The sequence below is a fragment of the Staurois parvus genome, unplaced genomic scaffold (genome assembly GCF_062004578.1).
Source record: "Staurois parvus isolate SC_StPar_1 unplaced genomic scaffold, SC_StPar_1.0 ptg000165l, whole genome shotgun sequence".
In the NCBI taxonomy this organism is placed as follows: Eukaryota; Metazoa; Chordata; class Amphibia; order Anura; family Ranidae; genus Staurois; species Staurois parvus.
Genome location: NW_028317961.1, coordinates 13,391,753 through 13,414,545, shown reverse-complemented (window position 1 = coordinate 13,414,545; position 22,793 = coordinate 13,391,753).

Sequence of the window (22,793 nt, the reverse complement as noted above, 5' to 3'; positions counted from 1 at the left end):
AGAACAAAGACAGGAGTTAGTCAAACCATTTTATTAACAATAGCACATTTACATATGGAGTTCTTGATGGACAGCATGTAGAAGCCCAAAAGCCCTTCACAAAGATCGCATACAAGACAGCCAGGGAGGTATAGTAGGACATGCAGCAGATGCAAAGGCTGTAAGTACCAGACCCAGTCACTAAATTGGTGGGCAAAGTGGTGGCATGCTTGGCTGTGGAGGGAGATAATGCCAGCTGTCAAAGCTGAGTAGTGATGTTGGGTATGGGCAGGGCAAAGGCAGCAGACAGATCAGACCAATCGTTTGAACATAGACCTTTACATGCTTCTGGGCCTCCAACCTTCCTTGTCAAGCGAAATGTGTAGTGTCCCACCCCAGGTTTCAAAGTAATTCCCACCCCAATGGATTTAAAGTATTCAAATCAAATTGAATTTGAATCAAAAATATTGAATCAAATATATAAAAGAATAGCTGGTTCTATTCTATTCGAAATTCAAATTTCGAAAGATTGCTATATTCATGCTATTTTATTTTTTTCTATTCTACTCTATTCTGGTATTGTCTATTCTATTCTTTTCTATTCTATTCTATCCTTTTATTTTCTATTCTATTCTGTTTTATTCTGTTTTATTTTATTCTATTCTATTTTTTTCATTTGAATTCCAAATGGAAGCTATATTATATTATATTTTATTCTGTTCTATTCTTTTATTTTCTATTCAATTCTTTTCTATTCCTTTATTTTCTATTCTATTCTGTTTTACTCTTATTTTATTCTATTATGTTCTTTTCAAAATTAGCATTTCGGAAGACAACTATATTATCACTAATACACACAGTCTTTGAAGGAAATCAGCAATAGTTAGCAAAATGTTTACATTTTGAGTTAGTTTTTGAATTTGATTTTATTTTCAAATTCAATTCGAATTTGGATAATTCTTTATTGCTATTTTATTCTATTCTATTCGAAATTTGAATTTTGGAAGATGGTGATATTCTATTTTTTCCATTCTAATCTATTCTAATCTATTCTATTTTTTGCTATTCTATTATCTTCTATTCTATTCCTTTATTTTCTATTCTATTATTGTATTTTATTTTCTATTCTGTTCTGTTTTATTCTATTTTATACTTTTTCGAAATTAGAATTTCTTAAGACAGCTATATTCTTTTTATTCTATTATTTTTTATTCTATTCGAAATTTGAATTTTGGAATTTGATATTAACAATTGAGTACTGTCCATGATACTTTTTTTTATTTGCACTAACATACAATTTTGAGGACAAGCTTTCAGGGTATGTCCCCTTCTTCAAGGTCCGAGCAGTACTATTACAATGTTTTAGCAGAATGTTAGAAGTTGGCGATGAGAGAAAAAAAAATGCAGAAAGAAACACAAGCCTAGGGTTAAACTAGAGATAAGATACAGCAAAGCAAAAGCAAAGACTTGGGGGGGGACAACAATCACAGAGAGAGTCATAAAAATGTTGGATAATGAGTGAGGAATCCCATGTTCAAATTCAGGCTTTATCTTGTGTCAAATCGAATTATCATTCTTAGTTCAAAAGTTTTTCTTACCTGAATGGATTTGAAATTTCCTTTGAGGTCTCCCAAAGTGTGGTCTGGTTGTGCGAAATGGTGTCCCACAGGTGTGCAAAAGTTATCTTCTTTATGTTCCTTGATGGTATGTCTGTGCAAATTCATCCTTGTTTGCAACTTCTGTCCTGTTTCGCCAACATAGGATCCTTTGTTACATTTTCTGCACTGGATAAGATACACAACATTACTAGAGGTGCAGCTGTACGATTTGGAGATATTGAAGATCCCTTTTGAGTGTCTGACACTTTTTGATGGATTGATTTGGTTGCACAGCTTGCAGGGTTTCTTATTGCAGGGTTTGCTTCCATTATTTGTGACCTCATAATCAGAAGGAAGTTTCCTACTGATTAGTTTATTTCTGAGGTTGGGGGGTTGTCTGAAGGCCAGTGTTGGTGGTTGCTGGAATATTTCTTTCAGAGTTCCATCCTCTGTTATGATGGGTTGTAAATCTTTGATTATTTTTCTTATCCCTTCTAGTGCTGGGTTGTATGTGGTTACTAGTGGTACATGGTTGTTTGTTTTTTTCTCTTTGTACTGCAGTAGATTTTCTCTTTGGGTTCTCAAGGCTGTGTTTATGCTGGTGTTCATAGTTTTGTCCTTGTAACCTGTCTTATGGAAGGCGTCTGCTAGTGTCCCGAGATGTTTATCTCTGTCTCTTGGGTCAGAACATATTCGGTAGTATCTAATGGCCTGACTGTGTATGATGGCACGTTTCGTGTGTTGGGGGTGGAAGCTGGAACTGTGGAGGTAGTTGCATCTGTCAGTGGGTTTCCTGTATATTGAGGTGTGAAGCGTATCATCCCTGATGTATACTGTGGTGTCTAGGAAGTTGACGTGTGTATTTGAGTATTCCATTTTTAGTTTGATTGATGGATGAAAAGTGTTCATCAATGAGTAAATTGTTTTAGGTTTTCTTCACCTTCTGTCCATATGATGAAAATATCATCAATATAGTGATAGTATCTGTATGGTTTTTGTTCCATGCTGTTCAGAAATTTTTCCTCCAGGTCAGCCATAAATAAATTGGCATATTTGGGGGCCATTTTACTTCCCATCGCAGTACCCATACATTGAAGATAGATGTCTTTATTGAAGGCAAAGTAGTTGTGTGTCGGTATGAATTCAATGAGCTGTGTAACATCCTCAGCAGTGTATTTGTGGTTTGGTGAGGATGATAAGGATCTGTGACATGCAGCTAATCCATCCTTGTGATCCATGGATAAAATGTTGATATTCAGTTATGTTTGGTGCATTTATTATGAGAACATGGAAAATACAATATGCTTCTGCTTGATTTGTTATAACACTCAGACATAAAGAACTTTAAGATTACATTGGAACATTTGACATATGAACATATAAACAGTTTGCCTTTAGAATTATTTAAAGTGATTCTAAAGGTTTTTTTTTTTTTTTTAAATAACAAACACGTCTATACTTACCTACTCTGTGCAATGATTTTGCACAGAGCAGCCCCAATCCTCTTCTTTTCGGGTTTACCCACTGACACTCCTGGCTCCTCTACCCTTGACCACTGCTCCCAATAGTAAGCCGCTTGCTATGGGGGCACTTGTGCATGCTCGCTCCATAGCCCCACTCTATGCGTCCATAAAACACATACTCCTCATTGGTTTACTCTACTCTACGGCCCTCTACTCTCTCCTCATTGGTTTACTAGTTGTGATTGACAGCAGTGGGAGCCAGTGGGGAGAGAGAGACCTGGGACAGCCAAGGCTCCCGTGCACATTGCTGGATTGAGAGGGGGCTCAATCCAATAGGTCTCCCTACAGCATAAGCGTTGGAATCTCTCGGCTCCTGGGAGGTCAGTGGGCATGGCAGCGCTTATGCGTAGGGAGACCTATTGGATTTACACATTAGATGTACTATCTCCTGGTGGTCTGAATGAGAACCTTGAAATCCATACCATCCTATAGTACCGTACAATTTGTTTTGTGCTGGGCACTATGCCTGCGTGTGCCAATGCATGTGAATGGATGTTTATATGGGGTTGTGCATCTGTGTTTGTGCGTGCGTCTATGCACATACACATATATTGTTTCACCTCGCCTGCGGCTACACACACGCATTTATGTAGTCATCCTTTGTTTAGAATGTACTTATGTGCTATGATTTTGTTGTAACCTCTTGACTATAATTTTTATATTTTATTTTTTATATTCTAATATGTCCAGGTTACCTATGTGTATCATTTGTCACACCATAGCAGATACCTGTCTGCACACTCCCCCCCTTCCTCTTCTTTTCCCTCTTACCCATCTCTGAATTGTAATTATAATTCCACTATCATCTGTATTTTTAATATTGTTTTTTTAAATCTTCTTAGATAATGTTCAAATTACATTTTTTAACTATTCTTCAATATGCTATACACCCCACTCAGTCCTTACAAACATAGTTCCATTTTTATTTCTCTTTGTTTTTTATTTCTTGCTCTCTAAGCTCCCTAAGTCTGGACATTGGTCTTGAAGAAGGAGCTGCTCATGCTCCGAAAAGCGTCACCACTCCATGCTCATGTCACTTCCGAACCGTGGACAGCGTGCGTCCCAGCATGTGCTCCAGCGGTCCCAACAGAGTGGTGGCCATCTTTAACACCTCTCCTCAAGCTCCCCCTGCAGCTGCTGGCTGGTACAGTGGCTCCACTGCTCAGAGGACAGAGCCCTGCCATTGACGGATTACATTAGAGCTTGTTTTTACTACTACATTGTAAGTGTTTTTAACCGCTTTTTATTAAAGTTGACCTGGAATACTGCACTTAGAAGCGCCTTCCTGTTATACCTTGTGATCAGTTTGATGACCAATCACTGCAAACACAATGCCAACAGTACTTGTGTTTACATGCAAGATCTCTCCCCTTCCTCTCACAATGGAGGAAAAGGTAGAAGTAGTATTCTATCCATGAAGATAATAAAAATTGACATTCATGGGGAGGAGTTTTAATTGATTCTGGGGACATTTCTCAAACCTTTCACCCCTCTCCTGTATATCACATCTCTATGTGAACTGTATATTAACCCTTCAGCTCCTATAGCCTGCAGATTAACCCCCTCATATCCATCCTTTCACTGTACGTGACTTGCATATTAACCTCTTCTCCTCTGTGTATGACCTTTACATTATTGATGTACTGTATCTGGTTCACCATTACCAAGCTCCATGTTTTAACCACCTCATAGTCAGCATGTTTCTTCATTTCCAAAAAATGGTGGCAAAACATTAAATCACCTTAAAGTAGTTTCTTTCCAAAAAAAAAGGGTTACTTGGAGGGGGTGGGGGGGGATTATGCTGTTCTGAAATTTTTTTTTGATATGTTTTGTAACACAAAGTAAGGGAAAAAGCTTTTTGTCAAAGTCTTTTTTCCTTTACATATTGAAAATTAAAAACAACACAACGGTTGCAAAATACCACCGTAAGAAAGCTCCATCTGTTTCAAAAAATGATATAAACGTTGCAATAACTGTCAGACTTTCACAGCTCTGCTCATTATCTGCTATGAATAAGGCTTTGCCAGCCAAAACTGTGTTAGGTTCTTCTGTATACGGACCACTTGATTTTTAAGAAATAAACTCAGGGATTATTCATGGACTCCAGCACTGACTTTTTCAGGTACTATGTGTATGGTGCTGACTAGAGCCCAGCTGAGAGACCTGATGCATGATGATAATAGCCAGGGGGTAGAGCTATACTCATTTGTTTGGTGACAACACTGAAAACCACAAAAAATGGCTTGGTAATGAAGGGGTATTACATGTTGGTACTTATGTGTTATGCTGTCCAGCCAATGTAGAAAAACAGGTGGAGGGGCATATATACAGTATATGTCCTCCAGCTTTCAGCGCTCATGGGCACACAAAGGCACACCCTATGATCGCTGTTTCTTAAAGATACAACCGATCACACATTACGGTACACGGCCATTCGCCATTTGTGGTGAGAGTTTCCTATAGTGCTTGGCACATTAGGATACATTTAGTGTATAAAACAAATTATAACAGTCGCTACAGTAAAGCTTCACTATGGTTACATTGACTGGTGTGGCTAGTGATCAGGGACACTGGCTGGCTGCCCTGATGACACTGTATGCCAGTGCAGCTAGCCAGTGTCCCTAATCACTAGCTGTACCAGTCCCAGTGTCACCATACTATTGCAGCCAGTTACAGTGTCCCTGATCACCCCCACACCAGTCACTGTGTTTCCAGATCAGTGTAGCCAGAAACAGTGTTCCTGATTGCCGCCACCCTAGTGCACCCAGCAACAGTGTACCTGACCGCTACCACACCAGTCCTAGTATCACCAGATCAGTGTAAGACATCAACTGTGTTCCTGATCAATGCATTTTAAGGTGAAATTCTAAGTATTCCCATATTGTGTAAGAGAAATATATTTTTGAATTGACAGCTTTGTGTAAAAAAAAAAAATCATTTTCTTTTGGTATTTTCCGAGAACTTGCAAAAAAAATAAAACTTCAAAAGAATCACCATTCCTTTTGCGGATGTTTCAACTGTCCTGGTGCTCCAGGGCCTCGCAAAATGTGAAAAGTAGTTAGGAAAATAGATGCTACATTTATGCTCCATGCAAGTCTATAGGTGCTCCTCGGATCTTGGGCCCTTCTATGTAGCTAATACAAAAGGGATAACAGGCGCATGGTGTGGTAGTCCATGTATGTATTGATGAGTTCCAAGTGGGCAGGGGTGAAGGTAGTCCAGTAGGCACTAAGGGCAAGCTATGAAGGAGTGAAGCATAACTCTACAGAAGGGAAACAAAGAAACACAGCTCCTTTACGTGTGTACTGTGAAGGTATTTAATAGAAAGATAAGTAGTAACTCACATCTTAGAATATAAAAACAGGCTCATGGGTAAGAGGGTGAGATGTCTATAGCCAGATGTTGTGTGAGTGATCCAAAGAGGAGATCGATTAGGTCCACCAGCAGATGGTGCTGTGCATGTGTAATATGGATGGTAAGCCCGGGGGAATTTCCAAATGGTGCTGTGCATATGCAGCATAGATGGCGAAGCCTGGTAGAGTCTCCAAGATGTGAAGAGGGAGCTGCCTGATGAAAGCTGCCTGATGAAGGAGCGCGCCTGGACTCCGCTTGTCCCGAGCATGCTCAGAAACGCGACGCACTTTGATGACGTCAGACGCCACACATGCTGATCCCGGACATCTTGGAGACTCCATCTATGCTGCATATGCACAGCACCATCTGCTGGCAGACACCTTGGAGATTCCATCGGGCTTACTATCCATATTGCACATGCACAGCACCATTTGCTGGCGGACCTAATCGATCTCCTGTCTGGACCAGTCACACAACATCTGGCTATAAACGTTTCACCCTCTTACACATGAGCCTGTTTTTATATTCTAAGATGTGAGTTACTACTTATCTTTCTATTAAATACCTTCAAAGTGCACACTTAGAGGAGTTTTGTTTAATTGTTTCCCTTCTATGTAGCTAGGCTGTGAAAAAGTCTCACATATGTGGTATCCCCATGCTTGGGAGAAGTAGCAGAGAATGTTTTGGGTTGTAAATCTAAGTACGCCCATACTGTGTGTTAGAATTATCTTATTAATTGACAACTTTGTGTGAAAAAATAAATATCAATTTTCTGACTGCATTTTCCAAACACTTGTGGCAGAAAAATTAAATCTCTAAAAGGCTCACCATGCCTATTAAAAATTACACTGAGATGTCAGCTATTCAAAATGGGATAATTTTGTGGCTGTTTTTACTGTTCTAGCACTCAATTGTCTCCAGTGATGTGATAGGTAGTCAGGAAATTAGCTTAAAGTTGTTCCTTGGATCTTGGGCCCTGATGTGCATCAAGGCTCCAAAAAAGTTTAACATATGTGGTATCCCCATACTCAGGGTGAATAGTAAGATGTGTTTTTGGGGTTTAATTCTAAGTATGTACATGTTGTGTGTGAAAAATATCTTATTAACTGACAGCTGAGTGTACAATAAAATACATTTTAATTTTCTTTCCTGGTTTTCCAAAAACCGGTGGCAAGAAATATGATCTTCAAAAGACTCTACATGGTATGACATTTTGTGGGGGTTTCTCCTATCTTGGCACTGCAGGGATCCAAAAAATGTGATAGGTAGTCAGGAGTCAAATACAAAATGTATGCCTCTTGAAAACCTGAAGGTGCTCCTTGGATTTTGGGCCCCTCGTTTGGACAGTGAAAAAGTGTAGTATCCCCATACTCAGGAGGAGTGGAAGAATGTGTTTTTGGGGTGTAATTGTAAAAATATCTGTGCTGTGTGTGATAAATAACTTGTTAAATGACAACTTTGTGAAATAAAATCACATTTTATTTACTTTCTCCTTTTCACAAAACATTGTGGCAAAAAATTACAATTTCAAAGAAACTCACCATGCTCCATGACTAAATACTAAGCAGCGTATACTTTCCAAAAACTGGTCAGTTTGGCGGTGTTTGTACTGTCTTGGCATTTCAGGACCAGAAGAAATAGGCAGTCAGAGATAGACATGTACAGAATGGAAAATTGTTTTGTTTCGGATCGATTTGTTAAGTTACTAATTTTGTTTAATTACATTCATAACAAAATTAATTTAATTTTGCTTTGTTTATTTGTCCGATGGATTTAATGGATTTAAGTATTAGAATTTGAATAAAAAATATCCAATCTGAATTCATTGCAAAGAATAACTGGTTCTTTTCTATTCGAAATTTGAATTACGAAAGACAGCTATAATCTTATTCTATTTTTTTTTTTATTTTCTGTTCTATTCTTTTCGGTTTTGCTCTATTCTTTTTATTCTATTTGATTCTATTCTATTCTTTTCCAAATTTGAATTTCGGAAGACGGCTATTTTCTATTTTATTCTATTCTATTCGAAATTCAAATTTCAGAAGACAGCTATATTTTTTCTATTTTATTCTATTCTTTTCTATTCTGTTCTATTTCATTATTTTCTATTCTATTCTTTTATTTTCTATTCTATTATGTTTTACTCTATTCTTTTCAAAATTCAGATTTCAGTAGCCAGCTATATTCTTTCTATTTTATTCTAATCAATCATATTCTTTTCTGTTCTATTGTAATCTATTTTATTCTTTTCTGTTCTATTCTGTTTTATTCTTTTCTACATTCGAATTTTGGAGAATGACTATATTAATTCAATTCTATATTTTCTATTCTTTTCTTTGCTATTCCAATAATTATTTTCTGTTGTATTGCTTTATTTTCTGTTCTATTCTATTGATTTATGTTCTATTCTGTTTCACTCTATTCTATTTTATTCTGTTTTTTTTGTAATTCGAACTTCGGAAGATGGCTTTATTCTGTTTTATTCTATTCTCTTTGCATTTCTGAGGATGACTATATTCTTTATATTCTAATCTATTCTAATTTTTATATTCTGTTCTATTCTTTTCTATTCTATTCATTCTTTTCTATTATTTTCTATTCTATCCTTTTATTTTATTTTCTATTCTGTTTTACTCTATTCTTTTTATTCTATTATTTTTTAAATTCGAAGTTAGGAAGACGGCTATATTCTTTTTATTCTATTCTATTTTTCCTACTCTGTTCTATTATTTTCTATTTCAGTCTATTTTTTTTATTCTATTCTATGCTATTATTTTCTGTTATTTTATTTTCTATTCTGTTTTATTCTGTTTATATTTTGTTTCCAAATTTGATTTTCGGAAGACAGCTATATTCTAATAAACATAGTCTTTAGAGGAAATCTGCAATAATCAGCAACATGTTTACATTTCAAATTTGCTTTTGAATTCAATTTCATTTTTTTAATTTGCTTCAAATTCAATTTGAATTTTGTTTCCTTATTTCGGATTTGTTTAAATTCGTTACAATTGTAATTCAGAAATTCAGATATATCCGAATCTCCGAATAACAAAAATTTGTCTGAATTTCTATTCAGAATGAAATGAATTGCACATGTCTGGTTAGAGATAGTCAGTCAGTACATGAGGGTTGATAAATTTCAAATATACAGTATACACTCACCGGCCACTTTATAAGGTATTCCTGTTCAATTGCTTGGTAACACAAATTGCTAATTGGCCAATCACATGGCAGCACCTCAATGCATTTAGGCATTTAGACGTGGTGAAGATGACTTCAAACCAGACATCAGAATGGAGAAGAAAGGGGACTCTGAATGTGGCATGGTTGTTGGTGCCAGACAGGCTGGTCTGTGTATTTAAAAAACTGCTGATCTACTGGGATTTTCACACACAACCATCTCTAGGGTTTACAGAGAATGGTCCAAAAAAATATCCAGTGAGCAGCAGTTGTGTGGATGAAAATGCCTTGTTGATGTCAGAGGTTAGAGGAGAATGGGCAGACTGGTTTAATATGATAGAAAGACAACAGTAACTCAAGTAACCACTCCAAGGTATGTAGAATACCATCTCTGAGCACACAACACGTCGAACCTTCAAGCAGATGTTGCCGCTTCTGTCACATAAGAACGGGAAATGGAGGCTAAAATTCAGGCTCACCAAAATTGGACAATAGAGGATTAGAAAAACGTCTAGTCTGATGAGTTTCGATTTCAGCTGCAACATTCAGATGGTAGAATCAAAATTTGGCATAAACAACATGAAAACATAGATCCATCCTGTCTTGTATCAACAGTTCAGGCTGGTGCTGGTGACATAATGGTGTGGGAGATATATTCTTTGCACACTTTGGGCCCCTTAGTACCAACTGAGCACCGTTTAAACACCACAGCCTACATGAGTATTGTTGCTGACCATGTCCATGCCGTTATGACTACAGCGTTATGACTACAGCGTACCCAACTTTTGAAGGCTACTTCCAGAAGGATAATGCACCATGTCACAAAGCTCAAACCATCTCAAACTGGTTTCTTGAACATGACAATGAGTTCACTGTATTCCAATGGCCTCCACAGTCACCAGATCTCAATCCAATAGAGCAGCGTTGGGATGTGATGGACCAGGAGATTCATATCATGGATGTGCAGCTGACAAATCTGCAGCAACTGTGCGATGCTATCATGTTAATATGGATGAATATCTCTGAGGAACCTTGTTGAATCTATGCCACGATGAATTACGGCAGTTCTGAATGCAAACAGGGGTCCAACCTGGTACTAGCAAGTTGTACCTAAAAAAGTGGCCAGTGAGTGTATACCAAAGTTTGTGGACTCTATAATATTTACATAGTCTAAATAATTTACACTTATTTGGTGTGTTTTTAACCACAGAAATGTAGCAAAATTGTGGCCTAAATTTGAGGAAAGATATTTGTTTGCCAAGTTTTACAGCATAAACTAATGGAAACTAATTTTCAAAATGTTGGACTTTTTTTCTTCATATAGCAAAAGCAAAAACCTAGTAAGTACAACCAAAATAAATCCCCATCTTTCTAAAAAGATATGTATATAAAATGAATTTGGGTAAAGTGTTTAATGCTTGCATATTTTATGTAGTGAACTAATATTTTAACTCACTAAAACTGTCCCTACCATGAAACAGTCAGTTGGGCTGTGTTTGCCTCCCAGGCTAAAAGTTCCCAGCTCTTCCCTATGAGTTGTGGTGTCATAATTTTGCTGTGTTGCATGGAAATGTGTGTGGAGAAAGAGTTTTCTTGAACATAATTCATTAATTAAAAATTTTATTTTGTCATGTGTACAGTTCACACATATTTATTTAAATGTGCTGTTTAAAAGTAAATTAACTGAAGGAATAAGAATTTGCTGTTAACTACAGTATATACATTTTACTAAATAGATCACAATGTGCATAAAGTTACATTTTAGACCTACAATAATTATTATCATTATGATTATTATACCGGATTTATATAGTGCCAACAGTTTGCGCAGCCCTTTACAAAATAAAGGGAGACAGTACAGTTACAATACAATAAAAAAGCAAGAGGATTAAGAGAGCCCTGTTCATAAGAGTTTATAATCTAATAGGGTGGGGAAAGTGGTACAATGGGTTATAACTGTGGGGGATGAGCTGATATACAGTTGTGTTCAAAATAATAGCAGTCAGACATCACTAACCTGATCAATCACTGTTTTTGGTAGAAATGATATTCCTACATGGCAAATAATTTACTAGCAGGTGTAGTAGAGTAATAGAAATCCAACAGACCCAACAGTCATGACATGCATGCTGCTGGTTCTGTGTAATTGAATCACTAATTGAAAGGGGCATGTTCAAAATAATAGCCGAATGGAGTTCTATTAGTGAGGTCATTCATTCTTTGAAAAACAGGTGGCAATTATTGCCCTTATTTAAGGAAGGAAGGCAGCAAATGTTGTACATGCTGGTTACAGTGCATTCCTCTCTGAAATTCTGAGGAAAATAGGTCGTTCCAGACATTGTTCAGAAGAACAGCGTACCTTGATTAAAAAGTTGATTGGAGAGGGGAAAACATATAAAGAAGTGCAGAAAATGATAGGCTGCTCAGCTAAAATGATCGCAAATGCTTTAAAATGGCAACCAAAACCTGAAAGATATGGAAGAAAGCGAAAAACTACCATTCGAATGGATAGAAGAATAGCCAAAATGGCAAGGACTCAGCCAACAATCAGCTCCAGGAAGATCAAAGAAGGTGTAAAGTTACCTGTGAGTACTGTTACAATTAGAAGACGCCTATGTGAAGCCCCCGCAAAGTCCCACTGTTGAAAAAAAGACGTGCTGAAGAGGTTACAATTTGCCAAAGAGCACATTGACTGGCCTAAAGAGAAATGGCGCAACATTTTGTGGACTGATGAATGTAAGATTGTTCTTTTTGGGTCTAGTGGCCGGAGACAGTTTGTCAGACAACCCCCAAACACTGAATTCAAGCCACAGTACACTGTGAAGACAGTGAAGCATGGTTGCGCAAGCATCATGATATGGGGATATTTCTCATACTACGGTGTTGGGCCTATTTATCACATACTAGGGATCATGGATCAGTTTGAATACATCAGAATACTTGAAGAGGTCATGCTGCCTTATGCTGAAGAGGAAATGCCCTTGAAATGGGTGTTCCAACAAGACAACGACCCCAAACACACCAGTAAACGTGCAACATCTTGGTTCCAAACCAACAAGATTGACGTTATGGAGTGGCCAGCCCAATCCCCAGATCTTAATCCAATAGAAAACTTGTGGGGTGACATCAAAAATGCAGTTTCTGAGGCAAAACCAAGAAATAGAGAAGAACTTTGGAATGTAGTCCAATCATCCTGGGCTGGAATACCTGATCACAGGTGCCAGAAGTTGGTTGACTCCATACAACACAGATGTACAGCAGTTCTCAGAAACAGTGCTTATACAACTAAATATTAAGTGATTCAAAGGAAAGCAAAATCTTCAAACATTTTTCAGTTTATATAGTGAATGTTTGAGTTTGTAAAGAAGAATACAAACACTGCTATTTTTTTTAACAGTCTAATATTCACTTTTCTTCAATTTTTTTAGAGGAACAACACAAATTTGATATATTGTTCTTCATGTTTTGATTTGGAATAGAATGTGTAGTGTTCCCAATGCATTTGTGTGTATGGAAATAAAAGCTATTAGAAGGATTTTGAGCTTTATTCACTTTTTTCAACACACTGCTATTATTTTGAACACAACTGTAAGTGATAAATGTCTAGTTGGAGGAGTGATAGACTTCCCTGAAGAAATGAGTTTATGCCTAATGGCAGCCAGAGTAGGGGATAGCTGCACAGATTGAGGTAGAGAGTTCCAGAGGATAGGAGAGACTCTGGTGAAGCCCTGGAGATGAGCATGGGAGGAGGAGACAAGGGGACTTGAGAGCAGGAGGTCAAGAGAGGAGTGAAGAGAAAAGTTTGGGCAATATTTGGAGACACCTACCTGTCCCTCGATCCAGCAGTATCCTCACCATGGCTGGTTTCACTGGCCGTCTTCTCTCCCCGGTGCCTGGTACCCACTGCGCATACGTGAGTAGCGCTGCACTTTTTGAATGGTCTTGTAGTCTTCTGGAACCTGTCATGTGTCCCAGAAGATTACAGGGAGGGAGAGGGGAAGACAACTTCTGCCTCAGGTGATTGAAGTGAAGTGGGAGCGGGTACCTGTCAAATCCGGGTATTCAAACCCACCCCCCCCCTCTCCCCAAAGGTGCCAATCCTTAATGGGGAGTGGGGACAAAAGCTTAAAGTGGAACTTCCCCTTTTGGGTGGAGCTTTAAGTTGAGAAGATGAGCTGTAGCCAGGCTGTTAACATGAACAGGGATATTAAAGTCACCAATAATGATAATGGGTATTTCAGAGGAGAAGAAGCAGGGTAGCCAGACAGAAAAGTCACCAAAAAAAGTGATACTGGTCCAGGAGGCCGATAAATCACTGCAATCCTCAGAGAAATTGGAGAAAACAGATGAATACAGTGCATCTCGAAAGAAGAGAGGGAGGGGTAGGAATGACTTGGAAGGTGCTCTGTGGGGATTGAAGGAATCTGACTCCACCTCCTTATTCTCCACCAGGTCTGGGTGAGTGAGTCCAGTGGAGGCCACCATGGGAGAGGGCAGCAGGAGAAGCCGAGTTGGAATCTTGAAGCAAGGTTTCAGTTATGGCAAGTTTGGTAAAGCAATGGGAGATAAAAAGGTCATGCACAGATGTGATCTTGTTACAGACTGAGTGGGCATTCCAGAGGGCACATGAGATTGGGGGGGCTGGTTTTTGGAAGCAGGGGGATAAAAATTAAATAGTGTAGATTGCGGCTGTTGCCAGAGGAGGAAGGGTGCCAGGTATGGGGTTTCGGTTAGAAAATGGAAGGCCAGGGTAAAGGGAAATGTCCCCAAAGATTGGGAGAAGAAGGTGGGTGAGGAAAGTAAGATGGGAGTGGGATGTATATGAGTGCACATATTTCACTCTCCTGGTGTTTGTGTCAGTATGTGGGTTCAGTATTTGCAAGAGGTGATGGGCACAGTAAAAGGAAAAGGGTAGGAGTGAGGGTGATATGTATAAGTTGTGGGGTGGAGATGAGGGGTAAAGTAAGGACAATTTGAGGACAGGGAATACTAATGTGAGAAGGAACAGTAGAGGGAGCATATTAGTGGAAATCAGACTTCATAGGAAAGGAAATATCAAATGTTGCTTTGGTTGCCGTCTTTAAAGAGTAGAGCAGGGTCCTTGTTGTATCTTCATACAGCTTTAGGTATCCTACTTTAGGTAAACTGCGGCAGCACGCAAACGTTTACCATATAGCATAGCAATGTCAATTAGCAGTCAGAAATGGCATGGAGATAGTACAGACGGATATTGCACGCAGACATTTGCCATATAGCATAGTAGTGTTATTTAGCAATCACACACGGCATGGTAATTATGATGGAACAGTTTAAACCACTTGCCTACCGGGCACTTATACCCCCTTCCTTACCAGGCCAATTTTCAGCTTTCAGCGCTGCCGCACTTTGATTGACAATTGCGCGGTCATGCAACATTGTACCCATATGAAATTTTGATCATTTTTTTCTCACAAATAGAGCATTCTTTTGGTGGTATTTAATCGCCACTGGGCGCTTTACTTTTTGCGCTATAAATTAAAAAAAGTGCAAAAAATTTGAAAAAAAAAAAAAGTTTATTTGTTTCTTTTATAAAATTTTTCAAACAGGTATTTTTTCTCCTTCACTGATTTGCGTTGATGAGGCGGCACTGATGGGCACTGATAGGCGGCACTGATGGGCACTGATAGGCAGCACTAAAGGGCACTGATAGGCAGTACTAATGAGGTGGCACGGATAGGCGGCACTGATAGACAGCACTAATTAGGGGTCACGGATAGGCGGCACTGATATGCAGCACTGATAGGCGGCACTGATAGGTGACACTGATGATGGGTACTGATAGACGGCACTGACTGGCATCACTTCTGGGCACTGACTGGCGGCACTGACTGGCACAACCCCTGGGCACTGACTGGTGGCACTGACTGGCAGCACTGGTGGGTGGCACTGGTGGGTGGCACTGGTGGACAGCACTGGTGTGTGGGCACAGGTGGGTGGCACTGGTGGGCACAGGTGGGTGGCACTGGTGGGCACAGGTGGGTGGGCACAGGTGGGTGGCACTGCTGGGCACATGTAGGTGGCACTTCTGGGCACAGGTAGGTGGCACTGCAGAGTGGCACAGGTGGGGGCACTGCTGGGCACAGGTGGGGGCACTGCTGGGCACAGGTGGGGGCACTTCTGGGAATGGGTGGGCGGGGCTAGTGGGCGCACTGCTGATCGGAACTTGCGGGGGTCACTGCTGGGCACCGATCATCAGGGCACTGATCATCAGTGCCCTGATGATCGGTGCCGATCCCCGCTCTGACAACTGCCGGTTCTCGGCAGTACTTTCCTCACGATCTGACAGCGTGAGGAAAGTGCAGCCGAGAACCGGCACTTGCATTTTCCTGTGATCAGCGTGTCATTGGACACCGCTGATCACGTGGTAAAAGGCCAGTGGGATCGGCCTTTCACCACATCACGTGATCAGCTGTGTCCGTAGGACACAGCGATCACAGAGATCGCCGGGTGCGCGCCCCCTGGGGCGCGCAGGAGAGCGCGTTCTGGGAGGACGTCATATGACGTCCACTCAGAACTGGCCGGCCGCGGTGAAGCCGTCTTTCGGCTATGCGCGGTCGGCAAGTGGTTAAAGAGGTTCTAAAGGCATACATTTTTTTTAATGCATTCTCTGCATTAAGGTACAAAACCTTCCATGATCAGCTGCCCCCAGCCCCCCTCTTAAATTCTTACCTGGCTTCTCTTTTGATCTAGCACTGTGCCCATCTGCAGCAGTGATTGTCTTCTCTCCCTCTCCCTCACAGGTACAGAGACAGTAATGGGAGCCATTGACTTCTGCTACTGTCAATCAAATCCTGTGAGGAGGGAGAAGGAGGCAGGGCCGAGCAGAACTGTGTGGTCAATACACGCACACAACAGGCTCAGGAGCGAGACTGCATGAATGCGCCCATAGCAAGCCGCTTGGGACACTCAGCGGGAGGCGGAAGCCAAAAGAACCAGCGAGGAATCCAAGAAGCAAGCAGTTTGCTATGGGGGCACTCAGAGAAAAGGAGGAGTGGAGAGCAACAGCAGGGGACCACAGAAACCTTTACAGCCATTTTGAAACATATTCTGCTTGAGTGTACTTGAAGACCATAACACCAGACAGAGTATCTTAAATTCTGACTACATTAACCAGAAATTAATAGATAATTTAAAATAAAAACAGCTTTTGCTGCAATACCCACATCCAATCCAGACTATTTTTATTCCTGTCACTAGATACCCTCTGTGTGACTGGCATTATTCATCATCCCTCTTCCTCTGAGTTCAGGTTGTCCTGGACCCACCCCTAGCCTTTGACTGGACAGTGATGGAAAAGCAGCACAGTGATAGACTTATGTCTCTGTCACACTGCTCTCTCCTCCTATCAGCATGCTTATTATCAACTGATTTGTTCCTTGTGCTGCTTCTGAGTAGCGGCTGAGTGTAACGGTGCAGAGGCAGCCAGGCACACAGCAACATTGCAATCACTCTGGCTCAATGAACAGTCTAAGCCTGGGTTCACATACGTGAGGCTCCATATATCACATGTGATTCACACAGGAACCGCATCGCATTCCTGTGCAATTCACATGAGATTTGTGTGCGTTGCAATCAGAGCCATACATTTTGTATGGTTCTATTGGCACGGTACCCGCACCAAAATCATGCAAGACCCTTTTTTGGGTCCACACTAAAATCAGATTGTATAGGTATTCACACCTATGCGATCCGATTCTTCACATCGCACCACGTTTTTTCAGACCTCTGAAGAAGGAGCCTATTGAGCATGCTCTGAAATGCATTACTGCCCCCTTCACCTCCTACATCCGACTCTGCTCTCGTAGCTTCATTTTGATGCACAGGCACATCCTGGACTCTACTTCCTGATCCTATAGACAGAGTTTGCTGCTGGACGGCTGCATGTCCCACGTGGATCTAATTACCACACGATGAGTCTTTTTAACTATTTATCTTGTAAGTGCAATTTATCCATTGTTTATTAAATAAATTGTCAATACTGCACTTAGAGGCGCCTTCCTCTCTTTTTCTTGTTACTGCATTAGAGCCTTGCTTCCACTCTAAGAAGAGCTGCCTCAGTGTTACTGCTCCCATCCATCCATCCCTGATTTCCATCTGGCACCTTTATCCTACAGCTGCAGAGGTTGGGCTCCAACAAGCGCACCCTACGTAATATACATTTTTAGGTTCACACCTATGCCAGTTGCGTTTGACCCGTTTTATATTGCGTTTTACGTTGCATCTTGCATTTTTGCACCTGCGTTTTTTATGTGTTTTTGCTACGTTTTTGATACATGTTGCATTTTGTTTTCTTGTTGCGAGGCAAATTTAAAATGCAAAACGCATCAAAAATGAGGCAAAAACGCACTACATGCTTTTCTGCAACATTTCCATTGAAGTCTATAGACCCAAAAATGCAACTTTTTGTGTTAAGAAAAGTCCCTGACCCTTTCCAAAAAATGCACCAGGTGAAAACGCAGAGATGTGAATGTGTCCCATAGGAAATCATGTTAAATGGACTGTAGTGCATTTCTGCAAAATGCTGCGGAAAACGCTTAGGTGTGAACCTAGGGTAAGCAGGAGCCCCAGCTCAATCCTACAGCATCTACTGCTAAACACAGGTTGCCCTTTAAGAAATAGAGAGTACAGAGTAACAAGCTGTTGTTTTTGGAACCGCATGGAGTAAGAAGAAAACTGCTGTAATAGCTTTTGCCAATGTTTTTTCAATTCACCCTGAAAGCAGTATTAAACCCAACCAGGGCACTGCCCGAGGGCCCTGGGTCAGTAGGGGGCCCCATGAGATGCCCCTGGTACCTTTCATTGGCTTTTTCATAGGCTTTTTTGGGTGTGAGCGAGAACACAGGGGCCCCATGATCCCCTATTGCCTGAGGGCCCCATGAGTTGTCAGTCCGCCCCTGAACCCAACACCACAAATGTAATATATTGCAGCTTACCAATTCTTAGCTGTGGCAGCTGCATTCATTTTCTTTTGAATTCCCTTAACTTTCACTTGGTGATGCAGCCAGTAAGTCTGTTATATTCCATCCTTGTTTAACAGACTAAGCTGTCCAGCAGTGGCAGTTTGAAGGTACGTCAAATCTTTTTCCCACAAGGAAGAAAACTATTGCTGTAACTGCTTAAAAAGTGCTAGTTGGTGTTCAGCTTTAATTTGTTAGTCAAGTCTATCTAAATTTGTGTGTTCATCTAACACTATCTTTTCCCAGATTTACATTGATTCTGTCCAAAGGTGTCTCTGTTGCTCCTCTAGTGAGAATAAAACCATTTTAATGACATAAAAAAGTTGACAGCTGTCATTTGTTTTCCAGTTTCACTCTTTGTGGCGTACTGGCCAGGTTTGCAAGATCAGGACACTTGTTACGTAACACTTGTTACTTGTTAGTGGGGATGAAGTCAGGTGTGTTTGGTTCCTAGTCTGATAACACTTGAGTGATCCTGCCAGAAACTGTCAATGTACTTGGGCAATCATAAGGAACTGAGTCAATTCTTGTAAAGAGGACACAAACAACAAAAAGAAAAAAATAAACCCCTGAGTAGAGCCTTAATAATTCCCTACTCCATACAAAAATCATTCCCTACTCCATACAAAAAAGTTTTAGCTTTACACACACTTTAAGTAAATGAAAGTGAATAAGACCATTACTTATGTGTTAATAAAAAAGGGTCTGCCATGGTGAACTCAGAGGATCTTATCTCCATGGTATTCAAAAATGTAAGGGGTCTGTGTATAAAAAAAAATTGTTGTGTAAATGTCTGGAGCAATCGCACGGGTACAATGTATAAACACCATACTTGTTGCAATCTGATTATTTCCTATGATTATCAGCTTAATCTAGTGGCTCTAATGTGTTTTTTTTCATTGAGGTGTTTCAGAAAAATACAGCATTATGGCAACTAGATGGCGCTGACAGCCATAGGAAATAATTATATTAAAAAACAAATTGATGTTGATATGTTGTGCCTGTGCAAATGTTTAAGAGATCCCACAGCAGTTTTTCTATACATAGACCCCAAAGTGTCCTCAAACTAGACTGTGAAGTTACGCTTATCATTTTGCATGTACAAGATCTCAATAGCTTCCATGAAATGCTATCCAAAATTATTTCTTTAATGACAAATGTTAAAATCATCTGTTTAAAAAAATACTATATTTCTCTGGTAAGTATGCTATTAATTACAGCTTTGCGTCTCTAACACTGTGGCCATATCTAAAATGATGTACAGCTCAGCACAGCAATAACTACAGCTATTTTACATGTGCATCCCATTTGATAACTAAGTAAAAACCATCCCAGACTTTTCAGATGGTTTCATGTTCTCTGCCTTATATCACCTACTATAAAACTTCAGTAGAAAATAAATTTGAACAGATTCCTAATCGGCTATTTATTATCCAAACATAATACTAGAGCTCACTTCAAGCATTTGGCATTGTGTAATAAATGAGAAAAGAAATAGTGGAAAAATAACGAGTAATGATTTTGGGGGCACTGCATCAGTTGCGATTGCTGAATAATTTTAATGAATTTAGTTAGCTGGTGTTAAAATTGCAATGTTTACTTGAAAGTAATTTTAGATATGCCTTTAGATATTCCATTTTACAAACTTTGTCTTTCATATTTTTATTATTGTATTATATACAGTATAGCCATTCACAGATTAGCCATACTGTATGTGCGAGCTTTCAATGGCTCAGTGAAATCACTCTGCTTCCTGCTTTAGAAAGTCTCTAATAAACTTCAATTATGGCTGATTTCTAAGGGTACTGTTAAGTTACAATGACAAATTTTCTGCCTTCACAGTTGGTGTCCTGGATCCTGTGGGACAGTCCTAAAATTTCAGCCACTGGATCCAGAACACTTGCCACTTTGCAGTGGGATGCTCTGCGTTCCGGCACCTATTGCTGCAGTTTTGCCTCCTATTTAATATCTTACTTATGCCTCTCTTCAGTAGATTGCATGACATGTAGGAGCTTAAAATAGGTTATTAGTGATGGGAGATGTCCTATGTTTGGGGGCTGATTGCAAGTATATGCGGAACAGGGGCTCATGGGGCCCCTGGGCAATAGGAGATCATGGGGCCCACTGCGTTCCCGCCCGCACTCAAGCCACACTCACACATAGCCCCAACTACACATTGCACTGCCCACATTACATGCGTTCGTCACAGAATTTCTCTACACTATGTTCAAAATAAATGTTTAACAGCTGAAGAAATTAAAGAAAAATAAACTTACAGGTGTGTGCAAGTATGCATGGGTGCGCTGGATCATCATACACACAATGCAAGATGTCATATAGAAAATGATAGACGTATATGTATAGACTCCTCACCTTCCAAATAGCACCAAATTCTACTCATAGGTAATATTAGAACCCCCCTGTACACCCCATTCACAAATACAACTAGTCCCCCTTAATTCCCCTTCAGAAAAAAATGTTCTCCCTCTCCCATCCCAGATAATATCAAACTCCTGTATCCACAGTCCTAGATAACATCAGATTTCCTGTACCCTCACACTAGAAGATAATACCAAAACCCGTATAGACCCTTTTCTTAGAAACACCAGATCCCTAGACCCCCATATCCCAGATAACACCATTACCACTGTATCCCCTATTCCTATATAATACCAAACTCTCTGTATCCACCACTCATAGAAAACACCAGCCCCTCTAAACCTCCACTCTTAGATAACACCAGACCCCCTGTATCCCCCCACTCCTGGAAAAAACCAGACCCCATAAACCCCCCTATGTCTAGGTAACACCAAACTCCTCCCCCCCACCCCAAAACGTACAAAACACAGGACCCCCTATGCCCCCACTTCTAGATAGCACCAAACTCCCCGTATCTCCCCAACACTAAAACCACTATACCCCCTACTTCTAGATAACACAACAACCACTATACTCCCCACTCCTAGACAACACCAGAACCACTATACCCCCACTCCTAGGTAAGACCAGAACAACTGTACCCCACTCCTAGATAACACCAAAACCACTATACCCCCACTTCTAGGTAAGACCAGAACCACTATATCCCCACTCCTAGATAATATCAGAACTACTACACTCCCCACTCCTATATAACACCAGAACCACTATACCCCCCACTCCTAGATACCACCAGATCCACCTATGGGTCTATGTGTGGGTGTGGCTTGAGTGTGAGCCGAAACGCAGTGGGCCACATGATCTCTTATTGCCTAGGGGCCCCATGAGCCCCTGTTCCGCATATACTTGCAATCAGCCCCCAAACATAGGACATGTTATGCAATATACTGAAGAGAGGCATAAATAAGACATTAAACGGGAGGCAAAACTGCAGCAATAGGTGCCGGAATGCAGAGCATCCCACTGCAAAGTGCCATGTGTTCTGGATCCAGTGGCCAAAATTTTAGGACTGTCCCACAGGATCCAGAACACCAACTATGAAGGCAGAAAATTTGTCATTGTAACTTAATAGTACCCTTAGAAATGAGCCATAAGTCTGAGCAATAATTTAAGTTTATTAGGGACTTTTTAAAGCAGGAAGCAGAGTGATTTCACTGAGCCATTGAAAGCTCGTACATACAGTATGGCTAATCCGTGAATGGCTATATATAATACAATAATAAAAATATGAAAGACAAAGTTTGTAAAATGGAATATCTAAGGCATATCAAAATTACTTTCAAATAAACATTGCAATATTAACACCAACTAACTAAATTCATTAAAATTATTCAGCAATCGCAACTGATGCAGTGCTCCTGAAATCATTACTCATTATTTTTCCACTATTTCTTTTCTCATTTATTACACAATGCCAAATGCTTGAAGTGAGCTCTAGTATTATGTTTGGATAATAAATAGCCGATTACGAATCTGTTCAAATTTATTTTCTACTGAAGTTTTATAGTAGGCAATATACTATACCCCACACTCCTAGATAACATCGGACCCCTTATCCCTCCCATTCCCAGGTAACACCAGACCCCCTGCATCCCCCCACTCCTAAATAACACCAAACTTCCTATACCCCCTACTCCTAGATAACACCAGAACCACTATACCTTCCACTCCTAGATAACACCAGACCTCCTATATCCCGCACTCCTAGATAACAGCAGAACCAA